General features: G+C 37.0%; 1 pseudogene; it reads left to right on the forward strand.

The window, feature by feature from the left end:
* The first annotated feature begins 112 nt into the window (after nucleotides 1–112).
* On the forward strand, nucleotides 113–9,220 carry LOC122300178 (annotated as a pseudogene).
* Nucleotides 9,221–19,491: the final 10,271 nt, after the last annotated feature.

Raw genomic sequence — 19,491 nt, forward strand, 5'->3', positions numbered from 1 at the left:
AGTATACAATAATAAGAGTAAACTTTTTTGAAACAGTGAACTCTTTTTTTTTTTCAATTTAATAATGTAATATTTCTTAAATATTTAAGAGAACGAGAAAAAAATGGTTTAAATGGACGAATGGTTACATTTACAAGAGATATTCTCAATGCAAGGAAGGAAGAAGGTGAGGAGGGTGTGAACTGTGAAGGGAAAGGAATCTGACTTTGTGGGAAGAAATTGCATGAAGTTTGACTGAAGTACAAAATACTTGAGCTATGATTTGAAATTATTGTTTTTTTTTTTAATCAATTGGGTAAGTGAAGCTTGAATCTCAATTTAAAAGTTTTCATTTTTGTAAAAGTTTTGTGCACGAGGCCTTGGGAATTTGGGGTTGGGGAGGAGTCCAGAAACAGTTGAGGCTATTAAGATTTGGAGCCTTACAGCATCTGCACAAGAATTTATGGGTTGGAGAAAAACCTCACGACAAATACATGATTTATACATAGCCGGCGCATTTGGTTATGATGGACATTAAAGAAAGCTAGGCGAGGTGAGGTAGGTCTATTATTTCTGTTGCATAAATCTTTACTGGTTCACTTCTGGCAAAGATCAATATTTCAACTTTGACTTAGGCCATAAGAAAGGTTCAAATTTGAATAGAGCCTAATTTCTTTTTTCAAGGTTCATTTTAAGGTACCGTTTGAATAGTAAATTGAGATTAAATAAATTAAAATAAAAATTAAATAAAAATTATTTTTTAATATTATTATTAATCTAAAATTTAAAAAAGTTGAATTGTTTATTATATTTTATATAAAAATTAAAAAAAATTATAATAATAATATGAGAAGAAATTAAAAACTTCTTCTATCTAAACAGGACCTTAATCAATATATTTTAATGGGTGTAAAAAGTGGCATAACATAATTTTGACCGTCGAATTCTACACAACGAAACATTTATATAGATTAGGCTGCAAAATTTAATTTTTATTAATTTAAATTATACATTACAAAATGAGAGTAATTAACTAAATGTAATCATTTTCTTTTTTTTTGGTTTGCAAAATCTTACTTTTTTTTTTTATGATTTTTTTTTTTTTTTGGATGAAATTGCAAAATCTTACTTGGTTGTCCTTTCAATGGTAAAGAAGGCATTCTGGAATGGCAAGTGGACAACAAAAACCAGTTAATTTCTTTCGTTTTACTTTACAGATATATGTCGTTTTATATCAATGGTGGTGTTAGCCATTCTGACAGTGAGATTCTCTTTGCTTCTTTTTTTGTATTTTGTTTTGTTTTTGTCATCATTTGGATTTTTAAAACGTTTTATCTTATTTTATTATTATAATTTTTTTAAATTTTTACATTAAATATAATAAATAATTTAATTTTTTAAATCTTAAAATAATAATAATATTAAAAAATAATATTTTATTCAACTTATATCTTTCATATAAAACTATATTATCTCATAATATAAATTAACCCTTTTATCTCATTCTTCTCAATTTTGGGGCATTGAAATTAATGGATTGGAAGAATAAATTAGGTGTGGAGACAATGACCGGCATTGGATATTATTCTGTTGGCATTGCTTTTTTGTTTTTTGTTTTTATTTCTTTGTTTGTTTCAAACATTCCGCGTGGCTGCCTAAGAGGAAATTATTGAATAAAAACAAGATCTTGCTTAACATCATTGGATATGCATCAAGTTGTCAGTATCTTCAAATATTGTTTGTGTACATATACCACCAAACCTTAGTATATAAGCAGTATCAGGTTACTTTTATTTTAAAAATTTTATATACAGTCACTTTTATATATTTTTTTACACACTATAAATAGTTCCTCATTAAAAAAAATTAATAGCTAACTACATCAATAAAATACAAAAAAAAAATATAAAAATAACTACATATAATATTACTCTTTTTATTTTTTATAAAGAGAGATGCTAGGTAGACCATCGAGAATTTATATCGATTGGTGCATTTTATCGGTAGACCATCTATCCCTGTAAAAGAACACTTTTGTAAATGGTACACTAAATAAAAATATACACAAGATCTCAAAAGTTTGTGTCACAACTTTAAATTTTGGTGAGAATGATAGACATCTTTATAATATTTATTATTATAGAATTTTTATTATCAAGCAATGTCTAGAGCATGCCTATTAAAATTCTTCCATGATATAATTTAATTTAAAATTTAAATTTTAAAATTTAAATTTTACCGTTTAAGCGATCTAAATGATATGCTTTGTATATGTTTGAGAATAAAATAACCCTCTTTTTATAATTTTAAATCTTATCATTGGGATGAAATATGAAGCTAATCCATCAAAGAAAGTGCCTGACTCTGGACTTGGTACTTGGTAGACAAGTTTCAGACCGTGCTAAGCCTAGAGGAAGATGATTGGAAACTTGTAGAGGGGGTGTTACGTACAAGTCTTGATAATAAATTTCTTTAAGAAAAAAATAAAAAAGAAATGAAAAATCATAGAAAGAGAGGACTGCGTGAGCATCAAGTAAAGTAATAATTCGTTACAAAAGGACGTTAAAAACTGAAGAAACCATGGATTGACCATACAAGTCAGTGCCACTTTTCTCAAACTCCTTTTCCTCCTGAAAGCAGATGAACTGAGACTATAATGTACCTTTGAATATGCAAATTTTTTGTTTTATTTTTATTTAATTTTCTATTAAAAATAAATAGAAAGTTCTTTCCCAAATTTGTAATATATTTAATTATCATAATTTCTGTCATGGTATGCAATCGGATTAGACTCTTTTTCAATCTAGTTTAGAATTCGAAAATTCGGATAAATCCAAACTATTATATTAGACTTGGACGGATAAGGTGAAGCCGGATCAAATATGGACCTGATTATGGATCCTGTTATATAACTAGTTATCTGTAACCATATCTCATTTTTCATAACAAAAAAAAAAAAACATAAAATTTAAAAATTGTATTAACTAACAGTAACCTCATCTCTTTCACAAGTATATAACAAAAAAGATAAATAAAAGTTTGCAGAATTATTGAACCTATAATTCAATAATTAATAAAGCTGGTTATAACTTATGCCATCGCATCAACAAAGAAAACCACCATTTTCCCTATCTAATAACCAAACAGTTGGGTACTGTTAGAACAAATAGAAGTGCTTTGGGCCAATGTCTCCTACAAATGCTTTTTATCGGAGTTAAATGGGAACGTGCCATATAAGGTGTTGATGAAAAACCCAAGTCTCTATGCTGCATGAGATCTCTCTCTCTCTCTCTCTCTCTCTCTCTCTCTCCCTTCAACTTCTGGGCTTCACTCCCTAACTGAGTCACCATTCATACTTGTCTCAATCCCTTTACCCAAATCCAATTACTTGGCTGCTTATTCCAAGATTGGAGCTTTAATCCAAGTCTCCTCAAGCCCACTAGTTTGCAGCAGCGGCAATGAAAAAATGCTAACAGTTGAGCTCCTACTCTGAAGTTCCTTCAAAACCCGCAACGCTGAGACAATGCTCTTCATGTATAATCTCTTCATATACACAATCTCAACAATTCCTTTGGCATTCTGAGCATGTCATCATTCTTGGTAATATCTAAAGTTACCGTTGGATCGCATCACCCTATTGGTTGGCGAGGTCGTCGTCGAAGCTAGGAGATCATTCATGGGGTTAGAAAAATAAAACCCTAATCGTTAGGAAAAGAAAAGACAAAAGTTAAAATCTAAAAGATGAAAATATTACAATTGACGAAGTTGACGTATATCTTGTAGGTATCGTGATCCCCTCGACGTGAAACTACCCGAGTACAAAACGTCAGAGAGAGAGATGATTTTGGGTTAGGAATTTTGTGAAGGAGAGAAAATGAGCAAAACAGAAGGAGAGAGAGGGAAGGAGAGAGTAGAGATAAAGGGGCGTTAGAAGGGGGGGTTATGCCCTGAAGCGCAGAGAATTGGATTTTTCATCAACCCCTTATGTGGCACGTTCCCATTTGTCTCCAATAAAAAGCACTTGTAGAAGACATCGGCTATAAGTTATTCTCTAAAACAAATAGAGGCTCCGTTGAAATTGAAGAAGGATACAACATTTTTTTTTTTGGAGTTATTCTAGGAAGGTGCCACTGTAACAGTGCACACATTGCACACCCTACGTGGCAAGTTTTTTTTATTTTTTTGTCCTCCTAAAGCCAGTCCTCGCATAGCCCCTCTCCCTCTCTTTCCCATTTCTCTCTTCTCACGCGTGTCCCCGTCGCAGCCCAAATTTGCTGCCTCTGTCAACTGGGCCTCCCATCGCAGCCACCAAACACCACCACCTAGCCCCTTCCTCCTCCCCTAGCCTAAGGCCTGTAGCTCTTCCCTCGCACTCATGCCCTCTCTTTTTGCACAGTTTCGCCAAGTCGCAGCTCAGATCCGCCACCTATAGCTGCGTGTCACCGCCCACAAGCACGTCGGACCTCCTCCCATCTACCATACCCTCCTTCCCCAACCCACGCTGATCTTCCTCTCTCCCTCACATGCCCTCTCCCTCACGGGTCCTCTTTCCCTCGTGGCCAGATCTGCACCATCATATGTCTGTACCGCCACCTCGACAGGTGACGGCACCACCAGCTCTACTGTAGCCTCCCCATGACCACCCCTTTCAGATTCCGCAAAGGATGGGCAACGATGGGGGGATGGGGGAGAGAATAGTGATGCCGGTGCCCGAGAGAGAGAGAGAGAGAGAGAGAGAGAGAGAGAGAGAGAGAGAGAGAGAGAGAGAGAGAGAGAGAGAGAGAGAGAGAGAGAGAGAGAGAGAGAGAGAGAGAGAGAGAGAGAGAGAGAGAGAGAGAGAGAGAGAGAGAGAGTAAAAATAATTTGAAATGGGTGAAATGAGAGGGAACATGCGGAACATGGATTTTGTTGTATGGAGTTTTTGGTCATTTCACTTAAACCACGTCATGTGTGATTCGGCTGCTCCCCAAACATTTTTTATTTTATTTTTTTTATATAGTTGTTAGAAGTTTTTGTGTTATTTTTACATAAATATTTTAGTTACAAATGAATTACAAAAAAATAAACACACAAAATGATGTACCTTGACGTGATACGTCAAATTGTAAAATTAATTTTATCGTAAATTAAATCTAACGAGCCACATAAAATTACATTAGTTTATGAGTCTACTTTTATATAATTTTTTTCTATATATAACACTTTTTGTTTGTAAGTCTCGATCTCTCAGCCCAATGGTCAAGAAAACTAGATTCAATAACTTCCCCATTCATTAAACGGTGTTGGAGTGAATAGCTTAACTCGGATTAAGAAACACTCTCAATTCATCTCATCTCATTATTAAAATTTTTATAAATTTTCACATAAAATACAATAAATAATTCAACTCTTTTTAAATTTCAAAATAATAATAATATTAAAAAATAATATTCTAATAATAGTTTATTCAATTTTTAACTTTTATTTAGTGCATGTTTGGGATTGTGGTGAAAAATATATCTTATAACTTTAAGGCTTATAACTTCTAACTTAAGTAATAAGTTTTACTATTAAAATTTTATTTATTATTTGATAACCATATGTTTAAACCACTTTCAAACATGTTACATTTGTTTGGAAACAAATTAAAAAAGTGTTTTCTCAAGTAGAAATGACAATAATTTGAGTTTTTAAAAATTATGACCTTATCCTTAAAAGTTTGAAAGTAGTAATTATCTAAAAATTGTATGAATATTTTTATCAATTGACAATCTTTTTAAAATTTAAACTATATTCCAGATTATACGAAAAAATACGTTTAAAGAAAAACACCAAAACGATACTTTTTTTCAAACTTTTTAACTTATTTGAGATTAAAAAATATTTTAATACGTAACACCAAAACAATATAATTTTTTCATTAAAGAGCTTTTAAGGTTATTTAAGATTCTGAACGCAATCCCAAGCAGGTCATTTATCTCAATTCACTTTCCAAACTTAACCTAAATCATCTAATAGCCAACCAATTACGGCAACAATCTCACATTTATAAGTGATCAATCCCAAATTATTTCTTTCACTATGATATAAATGCCACAAGACTGCATAACAAGATCAATTAGAAGGAGATATATTTGTAAATAAAAATTATACTCACCATATATCCACTACAAATTATATATAATTTATAAAGAATTTAATTAGTTTTAAAAAATAAAATAATAAAATAAAAATAAGTATAATATGTAATATATAGGATAATGATTAGCAAAGTTCGTTTGTATTAAAAAGAAAAAAAGCAAAAAATCAACTATGAAAAAAGCCTGAAGGCTACAACATAAGCTGTGAAGGGACAAGGTCTACCTATGTATGTTTGACTCTTTGAGGTATCATTGGTAAAAACCTTTTGTACCAATTAATGAAGCACACCAATCAAAAGCATCCAGGAGACACTTTATGGGCTCCAGCAACTGACAATGCCTGCTATTGCTCAAATCTTATTATTTTGCACCCTCGAGAGTCAAAATTACCATTAATTCAAATTGATTTTTTTATTTATAATTTTAATTTTTTGAAATATTTAATAAAAAATACACAAATGCACTGATAATAATATTTTTAACTATTTTAAAAAATTAAGAGAATAATGATTTGATGATAGATAACCTAATTTTGTAAATAAAAAATAAGAATTCAAAAAAACAAACTACTTAAGAAAAAAAACTTCAAAGGGACAAAATGATGGGACTAGTTGCTTTATTCGACTGTCAATATACTCCCCAATGTAAAATGTAATTATAACGGATAAAATCATTGATAATGTGACCGATGCACTGTCACATCCAGTGCTCCTCGAGTTTTTATAATTTTACATTTAGTTATTTTATTTAAAATTTATTTTTACATTAAATTATCTATTTATTAATTAAAAAAATAATAAAATATTATAAATTTAATAATTTTTTAAAGTTCTTTTCTATTAATTTTTTTTCTAAATTAAGAGTTTATATGAAAATATATTATTATTTTTTATTAAATAATATGAAAAAATCATGTAAGAGAAAGAATGAGAATGAGGAAAGAGAAAAGAGGAAAGAGAGTATATAGAAATATTATTTTTTTATTCATTTAAATGTGAAATAGGAACAATCAAATTTGATTGTAAACCTTAATTTTACTGTAACTAAAAATCAAAAATTTTGAAGTTAGATAATCCAATATTGAGTATTTTCAAGTCCTATTAACTAAATTTTTCATTAAATTTGCATTTGCATAATCCAATGAGATTGCTCTATTCCTTAGTTTTCTCTTATGTGAGGGCTGGAAGGAATGAGCGAATCTCTCCATTAATCTACTGAAAACATTAACAAACCAAAGTATACACCACTCTAGTTGGCTATAGTTTTCAATTAGGGGTGTAAACCTATCAGTCCGGATCGGAAACATCAATTGGACTGTGGTCCAGACCGGACCAATAGTCTTAGACCGGACCGATAGTCTTAGACCTCGTTCATTTTTATAATTCTTCTCAACTTATCTTATTTAATCATTACAATTTTATTAAATTTTTATACAAAATAAAATAAACAATTCAACTTTTTCAAATCTCAAAATAAAAATAATATTTTATTCAACATTCATCTTATCTTATATTTTATTAATCCGGGGTGTAATTTTTTTAGACCAAAATCAACCGAATGTATATATATATTTAAATATTCTTTATATATAGTATATTATTTTATACAATAGTTGTATAAATTACTTATATAATTTTCATCCAAATGATCATTATGGACTATATATACAATGAAAGTGTTTAATATTCAATAACCATCTATAGAGATCACTTCATTTTAATTTAATTATTTTTTGTATTAATATTTTTGTCAAAAAACAAAAAAGAGGAAAAAAATATTCATAGATAGATAGCTAACAGTTTGGTTTAATAAAAATGATAAATTAAAAATTTCAATTCGTGACCTCCCTCGGACTGAACTAGACCAATTACGCCCATATTTTCAATCATAAAATCTCAATGCATGTGTAATTTATCTTCTCGTATTCTATTTGAATTTTGAATGTGTAATTTACTTTCTTGATGATTTGAGGTTTTTGAATGTGTAGGCCAGGCCTTGTTCTAAAGGGAAGAAATCTTTATCTTCATATTTTTCTTACATTATTCCTTCAGCCGGCTTTGGATCTAGATCAAATGAGCATCAACATGGTCTCAAACCAATTCAAGCATATCCTGCTCAACATAGAAATGTGAACTTTAAAGCTTTAGATCAATCCTTGGACGACTATGTAAAATATAGTCCAACATATGACAAGAAGGTAACACCAATTAATCAAGAAGATTATGAAGAGCCGACTTCAGGAAGGAGCACTAGTGGGTCTGAAGGGTTTGAAGATGCAACCGATCATCACAGTCCCCAGAAGCCTTTACCCTATCTCATGGATGAATCTGCATTTATTTCCACAGATTTGTACGAGTTCTTGTTGTCGTCCCTTCCTAATATTGTCAAAGGATGCCAATGGGTGTTGTTGTACAGGTCAGTTTTGATGAAAACCTCATACAGTCTACAGTAAATGCAGTCATGTATCCTTGTATTCACATCTTGATTTGATATCGGTTCTTTCAACTGAAGGGCAGTACGTTGAAACATGGTATATCACTGCGTACACTTATTCGCAAGAGTGCCGACCTTTCTGGCCCTTGTTTGCTGGTACGCTAATATCTAAGCTTCAATGAGATCTCTTGAGTGGTGATACAATTTGGAGATTACCCATCTTCCATATATACATTCACTTTTTAGTAATGGTAGCTGATGTAATTGTGATGTACAACTTCTAGATTGCTGGTGATAGCTGTGTTTGGTGGGTTGCTGGAATGTCCCTTGAAACCTACAACACAGAGAAAATACCTAGTAAGTTAACATGTTATATTCTTTATTGATATTAATCTTTCATAGATGTCTTCTCGATGAAGTGGCTATCTCCTTGATATTTCATATATCTGGGTCTGTATCTCTAATTTTCTCTTTCAATATTTGAAGCATGATTTTTTTTTCTTTTTTGGTGATAGGGAACAAACCAAACATTTGTGTTTACAACCATATATGGCGAACCAAGACTATTTAGACCAACTGGTACGGACCTTGATTCAATCACATGTGTAATGCTTGCTCTCTTGTGTTGCATCAGGCATGTGAATAGGTGGTAGAGTCAAGTATTTGGCTGCCTATTTGGATACCTCGATGTTTGATAATAGGAAGACAGGATACCCAATTTACTAAGATGTCAATTGGGACATTTATTCAAGCCTGGATTTGGTTGGCAGTTTTCAACTGTTACATTAAGTGGGCCATTCCTTTAAGAGTTGGCAGTTTTCAAAACGTCAGAGAGAGAGATGATTTTGGGTTAGGAATTTCGTGAAGGAGAGAAAATGAGCAAAACAGAATGAGAGAGAGGGAAGGAGAGAGCAGAGATAGAGGGGGGGTTAGAAGGGGGGTTATGCCCTGTAGCGCAGAGAATTGGATTTTTCATCAACCCCTTATGTGGCACGTTTCCATTTGTCTCTAATAAAAAGCACTTGTAGAAGACATCGGCCATAAGTTATTCTCTAAAACAAATAGAGGCTTAGTTGAAATGAGAGAAGGATACAATAATTTTTTTTTTTTTGGAGTTATTATAGGGAGTAGCCACTGTAGCAGTGCACACATTGCACACCCTACGTGGCACGCTTTTATTTTTTTATTTTTCCTAAAGCTAGTCCTCACATAGCCCCTCTCCCTCTCCTTCCCATTTCTCTCTTCTCATGCGTGTCCCTGTCGCAGCCCAAATTTTTTGCCTTTGTCAACTGGGCCTCCCATCGCAGCCACCAAACACCACCACCGAGCCCCTTCCTCCTCCCCCAGCCTGAGGCCCGTAGCTCTTCCCTTGCACTCACGCCTTCTCTCTCTGCACAATTTCCCCAAACCGCGGCTCAGATCCGCCACCTACAGTCATGTGTTGCCGCCCACAAGCACTCCGGACCTCCTCCCATCTACCATACCCTCCTTTCCCAACCCACGCCGATCTTCCTCTCTCCCTCACATACCCTCTCCCTCACAGGTCCTCTTTCCCTCATGGCCAGATCTGCACCACCATATGTCTGTACCGCCACCTCGACAGTCGACGGCACCACCAGCTCTACTGTAGCCTCCCCATGACCACCCCTTTTAGATCCCATAAAGGATGGGCGACGAGGGGGGGATGGGGGAGAGAATGTAGACTCCGGTGCCCGAGGGGGAGAGGAAGTAAAAATAATTTGAAATTGGTGAAATGAGAGGAACATGCGGAACATGGATTTTGTTGTAAAGAGTTTTTGGTCATTTCACTTAAGCCACGTCATGTGTGATCCGGCTGCTCCCCAATTAGTGGTTGCTACACAGACTTTTTTTTTTTAATTTTATATAGTTGTTAGAAGTTTTTATGTTATTTTTACATAAATATTTTAGTTACAAATGAATTACAAAAAAATAAACACACAAAGTGATGTACCTTGACGCGGTACGTCAAATTGTAAAATTATTTTTATTGTAAATTAAATCTAACGAACCACATAAAATCACGTTAGTTTATAAGTCTACTTTTACATAATTTTTTTCTATCTATAACACTTTTTGTTTGTAAGTCTCAATCTCTCAGCCCAATGGTCAAGAAAACTAGATTCAATAACTTCCCCAATCATTAAACCATGTTGGAGTGAATAGCTCAACTTGGATTGAGAACCACTCTCAATTCATCTCATCTCATTATTAAAATTTTTATAAAATTTCACATAAAATACAATAAACAATTCATTTTTTTTTAATTTTAAAACAATAATAATATTAACAAATAATATTCTAATAATATTTTATTCAACTTTTAACTTTTATTTAGTGCATGTTTGAGATTGTGGTAAAAAATATAACTTATAACTTATAACTTAAGTAATAAGTTTTACTATTAAAAATTTATTTATTGTTTGATAACCATATGTTTAAAGCACTTTCAAATATGTTACATTTATTTGGAAACAAATTAAAAAAGTACTTTCTGAAGTAGAAATGACAATAATTTGAGTTTTTAAAAATTATGACCTTATCCTTAAAAGTTTGAAAGTAATAATTATTTGAAAATTATATGAATATTTTTGTCAATTGACAATCTTTTTAAAATTTAAACTATATTCCAGATTATACAAAAAAATACGTTTGAAGAAAAGCATCAAAACGATATTTTTTCTCAAACATACTTTTTAACTTATTTAAAATTAAAAAATACTTTAATATGTAATACTAAAACAACATAATTTTTTTTGTTAAAGAGCTTTTAAGGCTATTTAAACACTTTTTAAGACTCCGAATGCAATCCCAAATAGCCCTTCATCTCAATTCACTTTCCAAACTTAACCTAAATCATCTAATAGCCAACCAATTCTGGCAACAATCTCACATTTATAAGTAATCAATCCCAAATTATTTCTTTTACGAAGATATAAATGCCACAAAACCATAACAAGATCAATTAGAACGAGATATATTTGTAAAGAAAAATTATACTTATCATCCATACACCACACATTATACATAATTTGTAAAGAATTTTATTAGTTTTAAAAAAATAAAATAACAAAATAAAAATAAGTATAATATGTAATATATAGGATAATGATTAGCAAAATTCGTCTGTATTAAAAAAAAAAATTTAACTATGAAGGAAGCCTGAAGGCTACAACATCAGCTGCGAAGGGACAAGGTCTTCGAGAGTTGCTATACAGCAGTCTCACACCCAATACACCATTATTTTTAAAATGTAAAATAGAAAAAGGTAAAATAATAAATTCATATTTTTCAATGATATAAAAAAGTGTGAGGTTACTTAGTATATTTTTTCAATTGATCAAAACTTTTTGTAACAATTAATGATGCACACCAATCACAAGCATCCAGGAGACACTTTATGGGCTCCAGCAACTGACAATGCCTGCTATTACTCAATCTTATTATTTTGCATCCTAGAGAGTCAAAATTAGCATTAATTCACCTTGATTTTTTTAATAATTTTTAATTTTTTTAAATATTTAATAAAAAAATACACAAATGCACTGATAATAATATTTTTAAATATTTAAAAAAAATTAAGAGTATAATGATTTGATGGTATATAACCTAATTTTGTAAATAAAAAATAAAAATTAAAAAAAAAAACTATTTAAAAAAAAAACTTCAAAGGGACAAAATGATGGGACTAGTGGCTTTATTCGACTGTCAATATACTGCCCAATGTAAAATATAATTATAACGGATAAAATCATTGATAATGTGACATGAGATAAAATGATAAAATAACATAAAATCAATTTAATCCTTAGATTTTAATAATAAAATAACATGAGATAAAATGATTTGTGAATAATAATAAAATAATTTATGAATAGTAATGAATTGATTTGAATAAATATATTTTATAGAATTTTAAAACACAAAAAAGAAAAAATTGAATAAAATTATTATAAAATTAAAATATTATTACAATATAATTTTTAAATGATAAATAATGTGATGACCCGCTTTTGAGTGTATTTTCGCTGAAATAATTGTTTTTATTTTAATTAATATATCAGTTATTTATTTTAATTTATTTACGTTTTAAAATTGGTTTTTAATTTAATTTAATTTAATTGATGTTGTGTTTTATTTCTTTTAGTTGTTTTGTGGTTTTAATCTCTTTCTGGCGGTTTAGTTTTGTTTTCCGGATGAGGATTAGATCTCCTCTTTTCCCTACACTTCTGTTCTTTTTTCCTTTCTTTTTTCTTTTTCCTCTTTCTTTTTCCTTCTTCTTTTCTTTTTCATTTCTTTTTCTTTTTTTCTTTTTTCTTTTTCTCTCTTCTCTCTCCCCGCGTTCGGACCCCCCTAGCTCTCTCTCTCCTCCCTCTCCCTCACGCCGGCGTCCCTTCAACAGCCAAACCCATCGCCGTCCGGCCACCGTTCGGCCCCCCACTGGTCCCATTCTCTTCCCCTCCCTCCGATGCACCACCCCACCCAAGCTCACCCCCAACCGGCCGGCCATTTGGCCGGAAAAAGCCCAACAAAGCCGCACGGTTTTGGCTCCGATCCGCCGCCGTCGCTCCACCTCCGGCCACCATTTCTTCACCACTTCATCACCGGTCCCTTGCCGTCCTAACCCACCAATTTCCGGCCTCCAACGACCACCGGAGCAGCTCCTACGAGCTTGTTTTCCGATTTGGGTATTTCGGCCATTTTCCGGCGATTCCGCCGCCACCCACGGCCAACCACCACTTCCAATAGCTTCACAACCATCCCTAGACCATTCCCTATCAATCTCGTGTCCTAGTTTGTCCCCGTTCAAAAGTGGGTTTTTCAAACCCACGGCCACAGTGAATTTTCACTGTGACGTTGCTTTTCCGGCGCCGTTTGCGACGCCGCTTGTTTTCTAAAATTGCCATATAGCACTGTAAGTATTTTCCAAACCCTATTTTCAGATTTTAATATATATTGCTCATTCAATTATTTACTGTTGTTGGTTGCTGATTCCGGACTGAGTCCGAGGAGTTTCGGGGGTCGGATGGATGGAGGACGGAGTTGCCTGTTTATTTGATTTATGATTGTTGGTTTATTTTATTATGCATTGTTATGGCATTGCATGGTGCATGCACGTGGGTTTGTGGAATTGTGTGAAAAGCCTGTGTATTGGCGTGAGTGGTTTTACGGGTGCGTGTGTATCACGAGCCCAAGCCGGGATGGGTTATTATCTCGGTGGAGCTCCTCTGGTCACTCGGGAGCGGAATAAACTGAGTGATGTCCCCTGAGTTGTCGAGAGCGATGATGGGAGCGGGGCTAGGGGATGCTTGGCTACGAACGTGCCGGGCGCGGAACCGGGTATCGCCCTACTCACCGACTCCGTGGCCCTTCGCTGGCGAGGGCTAGAGGATGCTTGGCTACGCACGCGCGGGGCACGAAACTGGGCATCGCTTGTTAGGTGTCACATGCGTAGTGGTACTCTACGGTGTGACACTGGAGCCAGGGTGTGCGGATGACCCCTAGGGGAAGTCATGGTGCATACGGTTAAAATTGGATAATGGTTTGTGAGGCCAAATGAGACTTTTGGCATGGGCCAGATGGACTTATAGCGAGATATTGGGCCGGATGGACTTCTGGCGAGATATTGGGCCAAATGGACTTTTGGCGGCCAAATGTGACTTTTGGCGTGTTTTTTTGGAAAGGATATGTTTTTGGGCCAAATGGGTTTTTGGCGTGTGTGGAAAACTGGTGTTTTACGGGCTTTGTGCATTGGGCATGTTTCATGCATCTTGTTTGAGTTTTATGTGTTTTTATCTGGTAGTGTTTGGGTTTTACTTACCTGCGGTACCATTTGTGGTTCCGTAGCTTTTGGTGTAGAGTTAGAGGACGAAGAGGAGGAGGCTGAGCCCGAGGATGCGGCTCCGCCGGGTTGCTGATGCTATCTTTTATATTTGTTAAAACTGTATTTGTGTTTTGTAATATTTTATCTATATACGTTTTAAACAGCTTGTATTATGTTAAGAAAAATTCTGATACTTAGTTATGACTTTCGTTATCCGCTGCGTGTTTCTCTGTACACATCTGTTGCCTTGCACACACTCGGCACCCGTCGATGGGATGGTGACCCAGGTTGTCACCATCCGGACGTCTCAATTTCCCCGTGTTCGGGCGTGGGGATTTGGGGGCGTCACAGGTGGTATCAGAGCGGTTTGGCTCTGGGTAAAACCACATGTCCCGTAGGTAGTACCAGAATGTTTTTAAAGTTGTGTTTTAAAAATTATGTTAAGTACAGTTGTTTTGTTTGTTTTAAATTGTTTGAGCTTGTTTGTTTGTTTGTATTTATTTGGTTATGTTGCAAGCTGATTTCTTTTGTTTCTTGCTGTGTGGTGTTGGTTTTTGTTTTTGTTGGTTTTATGATGGTTTTATTTGTTTTCTTAAATGAGGGTCAAGAGTGGTGTTGTGACAGAAATATGGGGAGACCAGGGAGACCAAGGAAAAATACTCAGGAACCACAGGACAATACCTCCAGGGATGACTCCATAGCCGAAGCAATTTGGCAGATGACGGAGTTTATGCAACAGAGTGCGAGGTCTCAACAGGCAGGGCCTTGGCCACCACAAGGACCTTGGCCACCACAAGGGGGTCCTTGGCCACCATCAGGAGGGCCTTATCCACCGTCAGGAGAGCCTTGTCCGCAACAAGGAGGGTATTGGCCACAACCAGGAGGTCCCTGGCCATATCAGGGAGGGCCTTGGATGTATCCAGGAGGGTCCAGTAGCATGGTGCAAGCCGGATGCACCTATGAGCGCTTCCTAGCGCATCGGACTCCACACTTCACTGGAAATGAGGATCCACTTCAGGTTGGAAAATGGATCAAAGATCTGGAGAAGACTTTTGAGGTGTGTGGGTGCACTGAGGCGCAGCAAGTACTTTACGCCAGCTATCTCTTGCAAGGTACCGCTTCTGATTGGTGGGATACCAAGAGGGTGTTGTTGGAATCGGAACTGGGATCTTTCGCTGCGGTGACCTGGCAGCGTTTCAAGAAGGAGTTCAATGACCGCTTCTTTCCCGCATCGATAAGGAAGCAGAAGGCAAGAGAGTTCTCCAATCTGGTCCAAGGGGGCGCGACAGTGGAGCTGTACGCCCGGAGGTTCATAGAACTTGAGCGGTTTGCTCCTCACCTTGTCGCCACTGAGGAGATGCGAGCAGATCGTTTCCAGGAGGGGCTGCGTCATGACATACGCCGTATGGTGGTCAGCCATCGGATATCCACTTTTCAGGAGTTAGTGGATGTGGCCACCCTTATAGAGCGGGAAAATAATCTGAGTATGGGCTCCCCTCCAGGGCAAAAGAGGCGGAGTTTTTCTGGTGAAGGAAGCAGCTCGGGTTCGCCTCAGAAGTTTGTTCAGCGGACCGGAACTCGACCTCAAGTATCCTCAAGTGTTCGCATGAGAGGACGTATGCCTGTTTGTGGAGCTTGTAATAGAGCTCATGAGGGCGAGTGTCGGACGAGTAGCGGACCCCAGTGTTATCGGTGCGGCCAAGTGGGACATATTGCTCGGGATTGCCCCGTCAGAGTTCAAGGAAGCCGTGGAGGTAGACACGGTGGAAGAACCAACCCGAGACAAGCAGTGCAAGCCCGGGTTTATGCTGTCACACCCGGAGAGGTGGATGATGAGGCACCAGCGACCCATGATGCTGGAGTAATCACAGGTATGGATTAATTTAATTTTTAAGTTGGATTTAATTTTTGGTGCATTTGGTTTCTTCGTTGTTTTTTTTGGATTTCATGGGTTGTGTGTTTGGTTCAGGAAGAGTCTGTTTGTATGAGTTTTATACTTGTACTTTGTTTGATTCCGGTGCTTCACGGTCGTTTGTATCTTCCACGTTTGCTCGGGTGTGTAACTTGGTCACGGAACCGTTGCCGAAGGCTATGGTAATGGCTCTACCCGATGGTGAGATGGTGTGGTGTTCCAAGATTGCTTTGGGATGCCCGTTAAATTTTGAGGGAAGATTCTTGGATGCTGATTTGGTGGTGTTCAAGCTGTTGGGTTTTGATATCATCCTCGGGATGGATTGGCTATACCGATATTCTGCGAGTATTAATTGCAGAAGTCGGATAATTAGCTTTCAGCTTCCAGATGGTGATTGTCTGGAATTTGCAGGGAGTAGATTAAAAGAAAAGCCAATGATTATATCGGCGATTCAGGCAAGACGGGAGATTGCATGGGGAGCGGATGCATTCTTGGTGCAGATGGTGTCCACGCCGTCTGAGAAGAAGTCTTTGGCAGACATTCCAGTTGTGGAAGAATTCCCCGATGTGTTTGTGGATGACTTGCCCGGACTACCCCCTGTTCGGGAGATGGAGTTTGTTATAGACTTGGAACCTGGAGCGGCTCCTGTGCATAAAGCTCCTTATCACATGGCACCGGCTGAATTGAAAGAGTTGAAGACTCAGTTGCAAGAACTGGTAGAGAAGGGATTTATTCAGCCTAGTACGTCGCCGTGGGGTGCACCAGTTTTATTTGTTAAGAAGAAAGATGGAACCCTCCGTATGTGCATTGACTATCGGGAATTGAATAAGGTGACCATAAAAAATAAATACCCTCTCCCGCGGATTGATGATTTGTTTGACCAGCTTCAAGGAGCAGCCGTGTTCTCTAAGATTGATCTGAGGTCGGGATACTACCAGCTGAGAATCAGAGACCAGGATGTGCCTAAAACTGCTTTCAGGTCGAGGTATGGGCATTATGAATTTAAGGTGATGCCGTTTGGGTTAGCTAATGCCCCTGCAGCGTTCATAGATTTAATGAATAGGGTGTTTCAGCCTTACCTGGATTCCTTTGTGGTAGTATTTATTGATGATATACTGATTTATTTCCGAGATGTTGAAGAGCATGTGTATCATCTTAGTCTGGTACTTGAGAGATTGAGAGAATACCAGCTATACGCCAAGCTCAGCAAGTGTGAGTTCTGGTTGGAAGAAGTTAAATTTCTTGGGCATGTAATTTCCCGGGGCGGAGTGGCAGTTGATCCTAGTAAGGTAGAAGCCATTTTGTCATGGCCACGCCCAACTACAGTGTGCGAGATCCGGAGTTTCTTGGGGCTCGCCGGATACTACCGAAGATTTGTAGAGGGTTTTGCTCGCCTATCCGGACCTCTCACAGCTTTGACTCGGAAGAATACAGAATTTGTTTAGTCAGAGAAATGTGAGAGAAGCTTCCAGGAATTGAAGAACAGGTTGACAACGGCACCAGTGTTAGCACTCCCAGAACCGCATAAGCCTTTCGTAGTCTTCAGCGATGCGTCTAAGTTTGGCTTGGGTTGTGTCCTTATGCAGGAAGGACGGGTTGTAGCCTATGCATCTCGACAGCTAAAGGACCATGAAAAGAATTATCCGACGCATGATCTAGAATTGGCTGCGATTGTTTTTGCCCTTAAGATCTGGCGGCACTTCTTGTATGGGGAAGCTTGTGAGGTATTTACTGATCATAAGAGCTTGAAGCATTTGTTTTCCCAGAAAAATCTGAATATGAGGCAGAGGCGTTGGCTGGAGCTAATCAGTGACTATCAGTGTGAGATCAAGTACCACCCGGGGAAGGCTAATATAGTTGCTGATGCTTTGAGCCGGAAGTCTCATTTGGAAGATGAAGCCGAGCCGTCAGAATTGGAATCGTTGCTTTGTGGGATGAGGAGGCTTCTTATAGAGAGTTCGCAGCAAGTAGAGATTTTGTCTTCAGTTCTTGATATTCGGGTAACGGATTTTGAAGAATTGAAAGCTCTCCAAAGAATGGATCCGAAGCTGCTGAACATCAGGAAAAGAGTCCGAAAATCTCGAGGGCCGTTGCACTATAGCATGGATAGTGACGGGATACTTCGGTTCCGAGATCACAGAGTGGTCCCAAAGGACTCAGGTTTCAAAAAACGGATCATGGCGGAAGCTCATGCGGCCCCGTATTCAGTTCATCCCGGCAGTACAAAGATGTATCGAGACTTGAAGAAAAATTACTGGTGGGATGGAATGAAGAAGGACGTTGCCTTATATGTGGAGAAATGCCACACGTGCCGTCAGGTAAAGGCCGAGCATCAGAGACCTGCAGGTATGCTCCAACCCCTCCCAATTCCTGAGTGGAAATGGGATGATATCACGATGGACTTCGTAGTGGGTTTGCCGAGAACGCCTAGTGGGAAGAATTCTGTTTGGGTGATCGTGGACCGGTTAACGAAGAGTGCTCATTTTCTGCCTGTTAACAACACCGACTCTTTGGGTAAGTTGACCCGTTTGTATGTCAAAGAGATAGTGCGACTACACGGCGTACCAAAGAGTATAGTGTCGGATCGAGACCCGAGGTTTACGTCGCAGTTCTGGAAGAGTTTGCAGGCAGCTTTGGGTACTAAGTTGAAGTTCAGTACTGCTTATCACCCGCAGACAGACGGCCAGTCAGAGCGTACCATTCAGACCCTGGAAGACATGTTGCGAGCATGTGTCCTGGAATTCCAAGGGAGTTGGGAAAATCATTTGCCGCTCATTGAGTTTGCCTACAATAACAGCTACCATGCGACCATTCAGATGGCTCCCTATGAAGCTCTTTATGGGAGAAAGTGTAGGTCGCCCTTGTGTTGGGATGAAATTGGGGAGAGTAGGGTAATTGGACCCGAAATAATTCAAGAAATGCAAAACCAAGTCCGGATCATTAGAGAGAAAATGGTGGCAGCTCAGAGTCGCCAGAAAAGCTACGCTGATACCAGGAGGAGAGAATTGTCATTTGAAGTTGGTGATTGGGTTTATCTTAAAGTCTCTCCCATGAGAGGTGTTAAGCGTTTTGGTAAGAAAAGGAAACTAGATCCGAGGTACGTTGGCCCTTTTCAGATTCTGGAGAGAGTAGGGTCCGTCTCCTATAGGGTTGCTTTGCCAGATTATTTTGGAGATGTTCATGATGTCTTCCACATATCATCCCTG

This window comes from Carya illinoinensis, chromosome 1 (assembly GCF_018687715.1).
Source record: "Carya illinoinensis cultivar Pawnee chromosome 1, C.illinoinensisPawnee_v1, whole genome shotgun sequence".
Taxonomy (NCBI): Eukaryota; Viridiplantae; Streptophyta; class Magnoliopsida; order Fagales; family Juglandaceae; genus Carya; species Carya illinoinensis.